The sequence below is a fragment of the Symsagittifera roscoffensis genome, chromosome 1 (assembly GCF_963678635.1).
Source record: "Symsagittifera roscoffensis chromosome 1, txSymRosc1.1, whole genome shotgun sequence".
Taxonomy (NCBI): Eukaryota; Metazoa; Xenacoelomorpha; order Acoela; family Convolutidae; genus Symsagittifera; species Symsagittifera roscoffensis.
In genome coordinates, this window is record NC_087062.1 from 71027879 (window position 1) to 71042988 (window position 15110).

Consider the following 15110-nt stretch of genomic DNA (forward strand, 5'->3'; position numbering starts at 1 on the left):
AGCTATCCTGACGCTGCTGGAAGCCGTCCTCCAACACTTCTGCTCTTCTACCCTCTGTTTGCAACAAGGTAGGGGATCCACGTTAGATTCTCTGTTCCTGCAGAAGCTGTTGTGGAGACACAACGTCATGTTTCTCTCCAAATCTTCCTTTAACATCTCTGCCTTCTCCTTTCCACTACGTTCACTCGTCCTGGAAATTCTTTTCACAGCGGTGGTCACTGCATTCCGATGAGTCACGAGAGCTCGCTTGAAAGCTCCTGCTCCAATGTCCAGCTGATATTCACTGTACACCCTGCCGTGCTTCGACATATGCTTTTTCGCATATTCGTACAACCATGCAGTCATGTTAGCTCTGAACCATGGCATCAATCGTTTTCTTGCCCATATCTTCTTCACTTCCATCGGAATGTTTAGAATTTTGCACATTGTCTCAAAAAGATCTAAATCTTTTAGACAATCTAATTTCCGCAACTGTTCTCTCGTCGGTGCCTCCTGTCTATTATTTTCTCTCACATGAGCCTCCAGCCATCGTATCGCCATCATAACTCCCACTATCACTATTTTTATGGGCTGTGATGAGTCTGGTAAACCCGTGGAGAGCAGCTCTCCAGAGTCCCAGATCAACATCAGATTACTACGCTTGGGATACCACCAAGTCTGCAGCAAGCAGTGGCAGGGAAACTCGTCATGTGTCAACATGATGCTCCTCCAATTACGTTTTCCCGAAGCTTCCAGTAATGGTTCCACTTCCATCATCACTCGGTGGACTTCATCATTCTCGTCTACTGCATTGTAATCTGTGACAGTTTATCCTCTCTGTTTCTGTCTCTCAAAGTCACTGAAGTTCCCGCTCACATATCCCATGAACTTCTTTCCTAGTATTGACTCCAACTCTTCCTTGGTTCTCTCTGGAACTGCTGAGAACATCTTACATAGCAACTCGTAAGACTTCTCGGACATTCTCGCCAGTCTCACACACTTCGGCACTGAGAAGGCTTGATCCACGATCGTTCTCGTACTCTTTACGTCCACAGCCACGAAATGTACAGGGTATCTGCTCTTGCACATTGGAGCCAATGTTGAACCCACCAAATATCGTGCTCCTGATGGTCTACAATAAGTCTCACTGTGTCTGATGTTCTTTTCCGTCTCGATTGCTTCCCTCAATTTTCCTATGTATTTCTGCTCAGTCTGCAGAACTCCTGGGAATACTACTACACTGATGGCTGTGACCATCTCATGTTTCTGTTCTAGATTCAATAGTGACTCCAAAGAACCAAACGTGCTGTAGAATCCTAGTGCGGTCACTAGATTCACCTCGATTCCTCCATGGCAACCTGCTATCAGTTCCGTTTCTGTTCTTGCTTTCATCACTACGTTTCCAAACAAAACCGTCAATTGCTTGTGTTGGTTCTCCAGGGTCTTCACACAGTCCAGACCTCCACAAACGTGACCCTCCAGTCCACAGACTTCCGCCAGACAGCTACCAGGTTTGACCCAGTCTTCTGGTCCCCAGCCAGGCAACTCCACTTTATCTTCTCCGTTGCTCCTAGAGGCCGTTATCATCACATTATATATGATGTTGAGGTCACGCAGGTTACAGTCTGCATTCAGTTCCCTCTGCACGTCTTGTGTCGCTCGCAATATCGAGTCAGCGTTGGGACTAGGACACCATGATGGCCTCATCAATTCCCACACTGCCATCAAGCTCGTCCTCAATAATTCATCTGAGAATCCCACTTTTTTTATCAGATTTTGGTACGGAAGGTGCAGTCACCTCTTCTTCCAAGACCAGTCCCATTTTGGCCTGTGGATTGTTAACGCTTTTAATCGTTACAATTCTGGACGTCCAGAATCTTAGCAACACCGCCTGCTCGTAATCGAAGAATCAATCGCGTATGTCTTCACTCAGGAAAGGGTTGTACGCTATCCCTATGATCCCGGATACGTAGCTATACGATTTCTTCTTGATCGGTCCACAGTATTCACTGGATTTCGGCAGTGCCCCCATAGATTCTTTAGCGAGTCTCAGCTCCTTGTTTGAGAATCTCCTGATTTCGTCTATCTTTCTCATGGGTTCTAATTCCTCGGGTTCTTTCATGTTCATCCTCATCGGTTTACTTTGCTGCATATCCAGCAGTGCTAGCAAGAATAAGGCTTTCGCTCGCTCATCGCCTTCCCTCAACATCTTAACACAAGTGTTTAATGCAGGTACTGAAATCTGCTCTATCAGGAATCGAATGAAACAAAGAGCGTCTCTCCGCTTCGCACACGCTACTGCTGCTCCCTGTTGGACTATCAGATCCCTCAGGTTCGTCATAAAGAAAACCTTCTCCTCTTTTGACCTCTTTTTTTCTTCTGAATCATATTCTTCGCGAGTCAGTCCCATCATGCACCAGGCGAACCTGAGTTTTAACTCTGTTCTTACGTAAGGTACTGCCACGAGAGCATGTATTCTTGGCGTAGTCCTCATTTCTTCTTCGAAATACCTTAATACCACTGCTTTCCATGGAAGGCTCACCAACTGCTCCATCGTTTCTGCCTGTATCTCAGATGACGCTAAAGTCCCGTACGCCTTCTGCTTGAGGGTGGTGCCTTGCAACATCGTTTCCAGATAACCCTCCATGGCTCAATCGTCTTCCAGGGCCATCACATACCCTCTAGCCGAGTTTCGGTATTCTAACATCTCCATGTATCCACCGGTGGGTTCCTCTATCGACACAGTCTCCGACACTGTTAGTCGGTTATATTTCACTGGTATTAGTTGTCCTGCGACACTTCCCTTTCCGTGATTCATGGGAGATGGCTTGAAGTCTTTCATTTCGCTCTCTCCACATTGGCTGAGTATTTCCATTTCCAAGGTTGCTCCAGTCAGAGTGCGGTCACTCCTTTTGGATTTATAACCTGTTGACTTTATCCCCGCCATGAGAATGGGTGGCACCATCGCTATATCAGTTAACATTTTATCTCTGCCAGGCAGTTGATAATCACCTTGCCCCAAATCCATGACCTCCTCGACTCGTTTCCTTTTCGCTGAGTTAACAGCTTTCATCGATATCTCTGAATCCACCTTCGTCTTTCTGACTCTCGTCGGCATCACTCTGCTGCCTAACTTCATTTTCATCGCATTGATTTTATCAATCACCAACTTTGATCGCATCGTCCCTCTCCTGGTTCTTGACAGATACACCACCTCTCCTTTATCGTCCTGCGGTGTCATCTTGATGGGAGAATTCGCTTCACTTTCATCAGTGGCCGAGTCGATCAACAACTCACTCAGTCTCCCTTCACAACCATCAAGCTTGTCAAGGACTTCCTTCATCAAGGGTTGGTTGAGACCCGTTTTCAGAATGGACTGGGTCCCATAGCTCTGAACCACGGTCCATACTTCTTCCATAAACGCCACTCCGTCCAATTTGCATCCCGTTCTACTCTCCTCGTGGTCTCGGTGATGTACTTCCCATTCTTCTTCGGGCAGCGTTCCCAAGAAAGGTACTCTGGCTGAGGTCTCTATTCTTCTCCTCCTAGGTGATTCCATGAGGATTCTCTGGTCGTTATTTCTTGAATTGCCAGGAGAGCTGCTCTCCGGCAAATTCCGTTTCATTTCCATAAAGGCTGACGGAGGCTCCAGTGTCGAGATGCCTTCATCCGCTGGCTCATTCGTTTCCAACGTATCTGCATTGTTCTCAAGATCACTGAAGATATTGAAATCCAGGCTGGATGTTCCTCCTGTCGATGCCCTGTCGTCTTCCCCACCAGCTGGATCTGCATCTTGTTGCATGGGTTCTTCGGTTTGACGGCTTCCTCCCTGTCCGTCATCTCCTTCTGACTTATTCTTGTTTGAGCTCGAGGGTCCTTGTTCATCATTGTCGGCTTCTTCCGGGAATCTCGGTATGAGCAATGTACCGGCCGATCTATCTTCCTCTTCTCCATGGACCACTTTGATTTCCTCGCAGCCGAAGGGCGCTAGGAAGGTTCTCGTCTGCAGTATTCCTCCCACTTTCATCTCCTGTTTCACACTAGTCAGGATTAAGGAGGCTTCAGGCAGTTCGGTCCTGCCTCTCATCCTCATCGGAGCTAAGCCTAATCCCGTCCATTCCTCGCCGAATTTCCCAGGCTTGGGAGTCGCGGCGTTGCTTATTCGCCTTCTCGTTGCTTGATCCGTATATGCAAATCGTGTGTATTGTAACACGGCGGCATTTCTCCCTACAAAGTATGGATCCATCGTTCCCATGAAATTCCCTAGTCTCCTTTCATTGGTTTCGAATGCTCTCAATCTAGGAGTTTGTACCACGGAGACTGCTCCGAGCAACATCCTTCTTATCAGAGGGAATTCAGGGATTGCCTCCGGCAGCTTCTTGTAATCACCCCAGTCCTTCGTCTCTTCTCTCACTTTATGATATGCTGCAGTGAGACGAGGCACTCTGGTTATTTCACCATTCGTTTTATCATAGGGTCTCAGATTCCAAAGCTTCGGAAACACTTCAATGTGTCCTCTTTCTACTTCTCCCTTGCGATCACGGAAGTGATCGTCAAAATTGATGACTGTCATCTGTGGCTCTGATATTTTCGTAAACAACAGATCTTCACTCATGAGCTCCCGCAATGTGTGCTGCTCACACCAGTTCAGTGTACTACCGTCCACTGCTGATATGAGGTTCAGGTGCAGCAACGACCTCCTGTATGCTTCCACTTTAACGTCAGGGAACGCAAACGTGACTGCTGGTCCATAGATCACCGTCACAAACTCCGTGACTCCTCTGATCAGCGCCAAGGGATCGGTTCTCATAGCCAAGCTCAGATCGGTTAACAGGGGCATGCCTCCAACATGTCGTCTAACATCCTTTTCTCTTTCAATTGTCTCTTCTTCTCCCGTTCCAAAGCGATTCTGTTGTAAGAGATAATGGATAAGAGTGTGTCTCAGGTCTCTTATCTTGTTCCACGAGTCCGTGGATTTCTTCATATCTAAGTTCCTCACTCTCTCTCTCATTTGCTCTGGACAACGTGTCAGTTTCATCAATCCTCCCAAGTTTCCGTGGGTAATTGCAATCAATGTCAGAAGTCCGTCTAGCCGCAGGTTCTGGATTCCGTCGCTGAGCAGTATCGCCGGTCCTTTCACGAAACTCTCTGCTCCAAATGTCACAAACAAGGCTATTAGTTCCACTATCGACACTTCCACTACTGCTTGGAGGAATTCTTTTATCAAGTAATGCGAGACTTTTGGGTAAACTTTTGCCAAGAAGGACGCGGTCCATCCGGCTCCCAACCCTTCTAGCATGCTGTCTGTCCGTTCAAAGCCCTCCTGTCCCTTCACTTCCTGGGTCCAGAAGGTTTCCAGAGTAATCTGACACATTCTGTTCACAAATTCAGCGGTCTTTTCCCCGGCATTTTCCATCAGGTTCACCTCCTTCAACAAGTAGGCATGTATCTTTGTGATCATCACGGGGCCTTGCTCAAAAGCGTCTGCACCCAATGCCGCTACTCTAGGGTTCAGGTGTAGCCACTGGTTGGCTTCCGGCTTGGTTCTCAGAACCATCGCCTCCAAGTGAGCTCTCGTCTCTAGTGAATTTTTCCTTCTTGTGTCTTCACCTGCCACTTCCATTGCTCGGAACCATAAGTCGTTGGACATCGCCGCGATCACTCGTGGTCGTCGTCTACTCCTGGTTTCAGTTTGAGCTGTCGACTGAAATTGGACAGTTCCAACCCCAGCACCTCGTCCAATACTAACATGTGTAGCGCATGGTCCTTGAATCCTCTCATCGCGTTTGAGATATCTGACCACACTGCAGGCAGTTCAGACTTGAGTGGCCTCAGGTTCTCCATCTCTATCATGCGATTCGTGGCTGATATGATCACATCATATTTTCCTTCCGAAAGTAAGGTCACAATCGCATACACAAATTTCAGTCCATCCGGGAGATGTGCATATCCCGGAGACAACGCGAATACTATTCTCGGTGTCACTTTGGTGAATGACCCCTCCTTCGTCGCATCCACCACTTCACCCATCGACTCAAGGATATCTTTTATCGCTGGCCATACAGCGTTCTCTGCCGTTGTAGGATCTCTGAGTCTGCTCAGAAAACCTCTACTGTGTAGATGGTCATTGATGCCAGCAAACACAATCGTAATTGGGTTCATTGCCGTCTGCCTTTGTACCCCTATAGCCAGAGATATCGATTGCAGTAGGTCCAGGTCGACCGCTGCCAACATTATGACGTCCGGCCAAAACAGAGACTTGGAGGTGCACACGAACTCTGAATTCGTTACTATCATAATCTTGGCCTTCCTCATTTCTGCTTTGTCATAGGCGGCGAAGATGGTCTCATCTTTCTTTATCGCTATCAATCCGCCGTATCTCTGGGCATCACCATCTTGATTCACTAGTTTTGGGTATATTCTCTCCTTCACATGACCAGGGGGTGAGCTTAGTTGCTTGAACATCTTCACATGTTGTCCGATCGGTGCCCTTGTCACTAGAAATCTTCCAGGTCTCTCTTCTCGATTCCCTTCGTCATGATTCAACCTCACGTCTTGCAATGGTCTCGCGTTCACTGGTCCCATTGTGTTGTTAGAGGGCAATCCCTCTAGGTCAGCAAATCTCAAGGCCGTCGTGGAGCTGAAATTTATGCTAGCGGCTATCAACCAGTCTACGCCGGTTATCGAGTACAATCTGCTGACGGATAGCGTCGCTCCATTCAGCATCCTCCTTGCATCTTCGATGAAGCTTACCCTCTGGAGATCCAGCTTCATTAGCTCGTCCGTGTATACATGCCGGGGAGACGGTATGGATCTTGACCACATCAACGAGCCTCTGCCCGGACGTCTCTCCTCTCGACTGGTACTTGTCGTCTCCGATCTAGTGTCCAATCTAGTGTCCGATCTAGACGTGCCGGCTGTCTCTTCGATTGGGTTGACAGGTCCTATTCTTCTCCTATGATGGATGGTCCTCCTCATCGGCGCTTCTCCCAATCGATCCTGTACGTCTGTCCTTTGACCTGGTTCGCTGGAGCTTTGTTGCCTGTAGTTCGTGACGGCCGGGACCGTACCCAAGCGTGTTTCCAGGCTAGGGGGCACAAAGGTGGTAATCACCGCGTCACTCGCTGTTCCTTCTTCCTTCAGCACTCCTATGTCAAAGAGCTCTGCTTCTAGTTCGTCCAACCGCTCTTGGAAGACTCGATTCAACCAAGCTTGTCCTTCGATACTGTCGAAGTGGATGCCGTCCGTGGTCAGTCTGGCCTGATCCATAGCTCTCAACTCATGTTCGATGTCCATGAGGATCATTCTTCCGGCGTTCCGACTTGCGAGGTTCCTCAAAATGTTATTCCACCTGACGACTCCCTCGTTGTGCCCTCTTCCTGATGCTGTCAGGCTTCTCGTATTCATTGGCACAGTGCAAACGGTCAGTACCGCGCAATTGAATTTCAGCCAGAGGGTAGTAAACAAACACACCATCATTGACTCCCATAGTGCTTCCTGCTCATCTGAACCTCTGGAGATGTCATTCGTCCCAACTAAGATCATCACAACTAAAATCGTCCCAACTAAGATCATCGCTCGATTGAAGCAGCCCCTGGGATCTGTCTCCGGAACTCCCGTGAAATTATATTTCAATTGATTATTCTTTTGCACGTCTATTATGCGAGACACTTTCTTCGCTGGCATCTTCCGTATTCTTCTCTCTGGGGCCCTCGAGCTCCCCATGAGTGGTGTCACGTCACTTATCCCCTGTCTGATCACTGTCTGGGAGAGTCGTACTCTGCCCGTGTCGTCGATCGTTCCATAGGGTGCAGTCACCCCGGAACCTGGCGCATTCTTGTTGGCGACCAATTGTCCAGCTGTCTCTATCAGCTTCCTCACTGTCTGTTCCACGACTGGGTCACCCAAGGTGTCACTAGGATCCGGGATTGTTACTCGATTTGTCTCTGCTGGGAGCCGTGTCTCCGTTGTTTGACTCATTTCTCGAGGCGTCAAGAGCTCCATCGGGGACTGCCCACGAGGAATATTCCTTGCAGGTATCACTTTCTCCACGGCCGTTGTCAACGCCATCTGTTCCGATCGCTCTTTGTAGTCCTGTCTCAAGCGCTCAATTTCTTGACCCTGCTTTTTGTTGCAGTCTTCAAACAATTTTCTCCACATGTCTCGATCTTCCTCCATCTGGAGCATACTTTTGGTCATCTCGTCCAGCTCCTTCTTCGTACTTTTCAGTTCATCGTTCATCTCATCCAGATCTTGCATGGTTTGGTTCGTCTGAACCTTCTGTCCTACTTTCGCCCGCCCTTTTTGGTGGCACAGCTGCTCTCAGTGGAACCAGACGAGGCCGCCTCGCTGTTCATCTCCTGATGCATTCTCGTCAGCCCAGGTTTGGGCTTGGAGGGCATAGGCATCTCACCTGGTTGGTGGTCCTAGAACTTCCCAATCCAGGCTCATTCGCCAAGTCACTCCCTGAGAGAGCCCCGTTTCTCCACCTCATCACTCTCATGTTCGGGCGGTCTAGTACTCCCCTTTCTCCATATGCTGCCATCAACAGGACTTCCGTGGGGCGGTCCCCACGGTTGTCGTGCCCCAAGATGTTGATCAGGGCGGTCAGCAACATGACTACCTCTGGGTCCTCCAGAGCGAAGTCTCGTTCCATCAGCCGACGATAGATCGCATCTACCATCGGTCCCACATCTGCCTCTGCCAGGTCCATCAATTCATCCAAGCTGAAGTTATCCATTCTATTCTTTCAAGTTCGATTCGGTTTTGATTCCAAGATTTGACTCAAGTGAGTAATTAAACGATCAATCAGGATCTAGGAAAGAGGTTACGAATATCATCCTTGTCAGTTCCATCTTAACATATATCGCTAAAAATGCTAAAATTTGCTTAAAAACAGTTCAGATAAAAAGATATTTTATCCTAAAATTTATTAAAATCAATCGGTCTCTAAAATTTTTGAATTCGACCTAAGATTGGACAGTCCAAACTTTGGATCTATTCCTAAGATCGTCATTCAGTTTTTCATGGTCACTAACCCCTTCTTACCCACGATCTTAATAACCTAACACATAACATAACATAACCTAACATAACACATATTACATACAACTTAGTCTTTGGCCTAACACCCTCTCGCACGTCACTCAGCCTATACTTAAGTAATATTTCTTATGTAGATATACTTGTATAATCGTATCAGAGAATATCACGTGTACAAGAGCGTACAATTCCCGAGGATGCAGTCTTCCTCTGTTTCGATCGTACACTGGAAGCGAGAGCTCCTTCACGTCCATTTCCACGAGAAAGTTCCTCAGCCTCGTCAGGGACAAGACTAGGTTCTCTGGGTCCACGTGCTGCTTCTCCGTCGCCCTCGTTACCAGGAAGCATAGGTATTTTCCCGGTATCTGCGACGCCGCCGGAGGTAAGGCCGCTACGCCCCCTATCCCTGGTCTTTGCTTCCAAAGGAATTCCACGTTTTTGTATCCTCTCTTAAAGTCGGCCGCTAACGCTGTCCTAAAACTCATGTCTGCTGTGATTGCTATCAAACATGTTCTATTTGTGAGTATGAAATCACTGTCTGTTAGTATTATGTTACTTGAATATTCATTTGGTAAGTTAAAATATGACTCAACTACCCTGCGTATGTCAGGTTTCTTAGGTTCTTCGCCTGTTTCTGCTTCTAAATCTCCTGTTTCTCTTGCTATTCTTAATTTTTTTATCATCAAGTTTTCAGTGTGGGTAAGTCCTACCCCCACTCCCCGGACAAAAATATCCATCGACGTCCCCGTCGATCGCATACCGGGTATCAAGTCGAGGTTAGAAGCTGGAATGAGTAGTCGTCCTTCCTGGGCAGCCCAGGAAGGATCATCTCGTTCGGTCTTGATGTATTTCATGCTTTCACGATCTGCGTCTTGAATCGTGACACTGGTCTCCTCAGGATCCGAGGTCGTTTCATTCAGCCACTCTAAGACACAACGGTTCGTCAAGTCTTGTTCATATGACTGCTGTTGCTCGTCGTCGAATTCTACCTCGGGTTTCGACCAGTCGTCAACCCACTCATCGTGGTGATCATCGACTATGTCAATGTCTTGTGACACAGTTATTTCCTCTAGACCCACTACTTCCTCCACTATCTTCTTCAGATCTATCCTATCCACTACAAAGTCGTCACCGTAAGGATTGTATTTCTTTCTTGGTCTCGTCCCGTCCTTCTGACGAGTCTGTATTGTGAACGGAAGATCCGGTTCGAAGTTCTTGGGAACTTCTGCCTGTTCGGGATCCTGCCAATCTTCCTCTGCGTAGGGTAAGGTTTCATCGTCCGCTTCGATCTCCTCGTTTGGAACCAGGTCCAGCGGTGTATCCGTACTTTCCTCTACGACTTCGTTTCCATCGTTCTTCTCCCTGGTGCCCTTTTCATTGACCTCACAAGCAGGATTCATCATTAGATTATCCCCTTCTTCCATGTCTGCAGGTATACTCTAGTCTTCTGTCGATGGATTGTGTGGCTTGATGTTCTCGTAGTGGGCGGCCCGGCCAGTACTCAGTCTATGAAAGCGTCCCTCCTGGTGCACCTCTGTAACCATGAAGGGTCCCCTCCATTTTTTTAGGAGCTTTTTTGTCCCTTTCGGTGGCATAACGTTCTGAAATACCCATACGTAGTCCCCACCGAGTAAGCTTTTGCACCAGCTGCTTTCTTGTCGAATCTTTTCCTCTGCCTTGGCTGTGCTTGCTGAGTATTTCGTCTACACAAATCGTTCAACTCCTGTTGGCGTCTCATCACATCCCTCACGTAGACCTGTGGAGACGTTTTCTTTCCCTCATATTCTGGATAGAAGAAGGTTAAGAGTAAAGACTTTTCGTGTCCAGTTAGCATCATGCGTGGACTTACTCCGGTGGTGGAGTGTTGCGTGCTGTTGTATGCTCCCATCACCTGTGGAAGGTATGTGTCCCAATCGGTCATGTACCTGGAACAATAAACTCTCAGCATCGACACTAACGTCCTATTCTGTCTTTCCACTAAGCCATTCGTCTGAGGGTGGTATGTCGTGGAGTGAGCCTGAGCGACCTGTGAGCGTCTCATAAGCTCTTTCGTAAGCTCTCCTACGAAAGCTGTTCCATTATCCGATTGAAACTTCATCGGACAACCATGTCTTGCTATCCCCGTATTGATCAGGTGGTCGCATGTCTCTTCCGCCGAGGCAGTTATGCAGGGCACGGCCTCTGCATACTTCGTAAAATGATCTATCATGACCAGCACCTGATTAAAACCATTGTCTGTCATGCATATCTTTTGGTGATCTATCTGCACCACCTCGTTGAATTCAGACGACTCGATCGACTGTAAAGGAAATCGCAACTTCCTTGGATCCTTGACTTGTTGGCATGACAGACATGCTGTTACCCACTTCTCGCATGCTTTTTTCATCCCAGGCCACTCAAAGCGCTTCAGGATCCTCTGATATACTTTGTCGATCCCCTGATGGCCCATCTGATCATGTGACCTGAATAATAGCTCTGTCTGATAGAGTTGCGGTAACACTATCGCGTTATACTTGTATAGGAATCTGTCTTCCTCCCTTCTTTTGCAAGCCACAATCCCGTCCTTGTTCAAATATAACCTCCCTTCCTTCTGCATGAAGTATTGTCTCAGGATGCGATAACTATCTTCCTCGAAGTCCCCTTTATCCGGAAAACCATTCTCGATCCACCTTTTCAGGTTGCTTGTCATGCGATCATTTCTCTGCACCCTTAGAAGATCCGAGAGTCTGTATCTCGCCTTTAAGTACGTCTTCATGACCCTCATCTGACTATTCAGCTCGTTGGTCTGGTGTGTGTCTTCTTCCATCTTAACGCACCAAATCTTCGCCAACGGCTGTGTTTCTTGTTTAAACGGCTGAAGATCAGTCCTGACTACCTCTTTCTGCGGCAACAGGCTTATCGAACGTTTCGATACCGCTATTGTCTCCAAGTCATCCGCTGCGTTGTCAAAGACTCTTTCGCTTGGTATAAGGTAGCGATCGCTGTCAGGATCCTGGTACACCTCGCTGTCCATGTCCCTTGCCCGAGTTTCCACTAGTAGTGCGTGTATCGCTAGTTCTGACAGTTCTGATCCCGAGCTCGAGTTCCTGTCTGAATAGGTGTCCATTCCTGAGTTTCGGGAATTGTCATCCGTCGAAGAGGTTGTGCTGGAGACTGCACGCTCCTCCAGATCATGTCTGTGCCTTCTTCGCATCCATATGAACTCCCCGGACAAAACCTTGTTCTCTAGGTCCTGTTTCTCATCAGGAATTTTCTCGTCTATCTCAGACTCCCCGGACAAATTTTCTTGTCCCGGGTGTTGATCTTGTGATCGCTGGTTCTTCTCATCATTCGTCTCCCCGGGCAAATAGTCTTGCAGCAGGTTTTGTTCTACCTTTTCACCTTCCTTATCCTGGTCCACAAAGGTGACGGTTTTCTTTCGCTTGCTGCTCCCCGGTTCTTTCTGTCCGTAAGAAGTACTGGTTAAAATCTCATGGGGTATTGAGGACACTAGTTGGTGAACTATTGTCCTACAATCCCTCTCGTTCTCTTCGTGCTGTCGTCTGGACGGCATGATCTTCACCTTCTCACTGATTGTTAGCAATGCCACTGCTGATGTCCACTCTGGGTCATCTCTGGTCACTTATCTTTCTAACAATCCACCCAGCATCCGTATCACTTGCGGTGTGACTTGCACCGTTCTATCCAATAATGAGAGGCTGTTTATGTTCATGCGAGAGAGTTCTTGCTGGACCAGATTCGAGCGCAGCAACAGATCCAAGGGGACTGGGTCCTCCCTGGATAGGATCTTTATCTCGGCTGCTTTCTCTACAGGTAACTCAGGATGCCCTGGAATTGGATGTCCAGACTTATCCAACCATCTCGTTAAGGGAAGCGCTTCATAAGTTTCTTTGTCCAGAAACGAGAATCCCTCCTTTATTTCCGCCTGATTGGCCTGCTTCTGCTCCAACCTTTCATAGAACTCAGTTTTCTTGCTGAGGCTGTCAGCATTTTGGTGTTTATCACGCATCCTATGTTCGATTATCATATGGTAGCCATCCAATCTTACTATCCATCTACCAATATAACTCTGATCCATCGAGTAGGTCTTCAACCAAGATAACGCTCTGTTGTCCACGCGTAACTTGAAGGGAGCGCTCCCCAAGTATGCACGGTACTTTTCCACGAAGGTGACTACTGCAAACATTTCTGCCTTCGGTGCGCCGTATTTCATCTATGTGTCACTCAAGACCTTGCTGCCGTATGCAATGGGACGGAGAACTGTTCTTCCGTTCCATTCTTGCTCTTGATGCAAGATTCCTGAGATGGCCACTACCGATGTGTCAAGAACATACATGCCCTTTTCTGTAGGCATGCCTAGCACTGGCGCTTCGCACAGTTCCCGCTTTATATTCTCGAAAACAACCTGTGCCTCATCGTTCCATTCGAACTTTTTCCCTTTGTTGCGAATCAGCTTCTGCATCGGATACACCTTGTCCGCATATCCTTTTATGAATTCCCGGTAGTAATTGGCAAACCCTAGGAAGCTCAGGAGCTGTGTGTCCGTTCTGGGAGCTTTCCATGTCAACACTGCTTTCACTGCTTCCGGGTCCGGCCTCACACCATGCCTATCCACCATTCTTCCCAGGTACTTTATCGAATCCCTAAGGATTTCAAATTTCGATGGTTTGCACTTCAATCCTGCTCTTTTCATGCATCCAAAGACCTCATCGAGCCTATCAATGTGGTCTTCCAGGGTCGGTGTCGCTATGACTACGTCATCCACGTAACACATCACGAGATTCCCGTACTTCTTGGTCACTCTCGTCAAAGCCTGAGCCATCAGTCTTTGAAAAGTGGCCGTTGCATTGCACAAGCCGGAGGGCATCCTCTTCCACTGGTACAATCCCAATTCGCACGCGAATCCGGTTTTCTCTCTGTCCTTCTTCCGCAGAGGGACCTGCCAGAAGGCAGAACCTAAGTCCAATGTGGTGAAGAACTTGGCATCACCAAGCTTAGATAGGCTCTCGTCTATTCGCGGTATCGGGTACGCATCTTTTATCGTTACCGCGTTCAAGTAACAAAAGTCGCAACAAAATCTAAGCTGCCCCCTTTCTTTTTCGCCATTACTACCCCGCAAGCCCATGGCGATTTCGAGGGTTCTATCATGTCGTATTCAAGCAACATTTCTATTTCCGCTCGGCGCGCTTCCGATTTGTGTGGCGTCATTCGTCTTGCGCCTTCCCTATGGGGAACGGCGCCCTCTTCAAGTTCGATTTCGTGTTCGACGAAATTACAGCAACCAATATCCGCCTTATTTTTTGAAAATACATCTGCGTTCCGATTTAGGAGGTCCCGCGATTTTTCGAAATCTCCCTCACCTGTTTTCCCTTTTAAATGTTCTATCTCTGGCAAAACCGGTTTGTCAGATTCTAGTTCATATGGCGAGGGGCGTTCCTGAAAATTCGAGCAGCTTGATAAGCCGTCGTCGGTTTCGGATTTCATTGAAAACAATTTATGAATAGATTTTAATTCATTAATCCTCTTTAAAATTTTATCTTTACTGGCATGATAAGGACAGTCTTTCACACTGTGTTTCTTCAAGTTTTGTGTCTCCTCATAGTCGGTCCTCATCGGTAAAGCGTAACCAAGCTTCTTTCCACGCTGGATTGAAACCGTGGTGTCCAGTGTGTTCAATAACACACTGACACACAGTCCGTTTCGCGTTACCGAGAAGCTCCGGCCTAAAATCACCGAACTCTGACTATTTGGATTCGGTACTAAGCAAACCTGTTTACTATCACTTAACAAATTCAAATTTCTCATTCTAAAAATTGCCACCACAGCTTGTCCTGGCTGTAGTTTTACCTTTCTATCTAAAAAAATCGGTACCTTGTTTTCGTCTGTTATTATCCTATTAATTGGTCTCTTAACATACTTCCGGTCCGGGTTTCTAATCCGTATCAGACCGTTGTTCAAGTCAATCATCACGTCAAAATTCCTGACAAAATCTCTGCCCAAGATGAATTGGTCGGCGTCGTCCAAATTCTCTACCACCAGGAAGCTCATCCAAAGATCCCGTCCTCCCATGTGGAGTACCGTTATTGGTG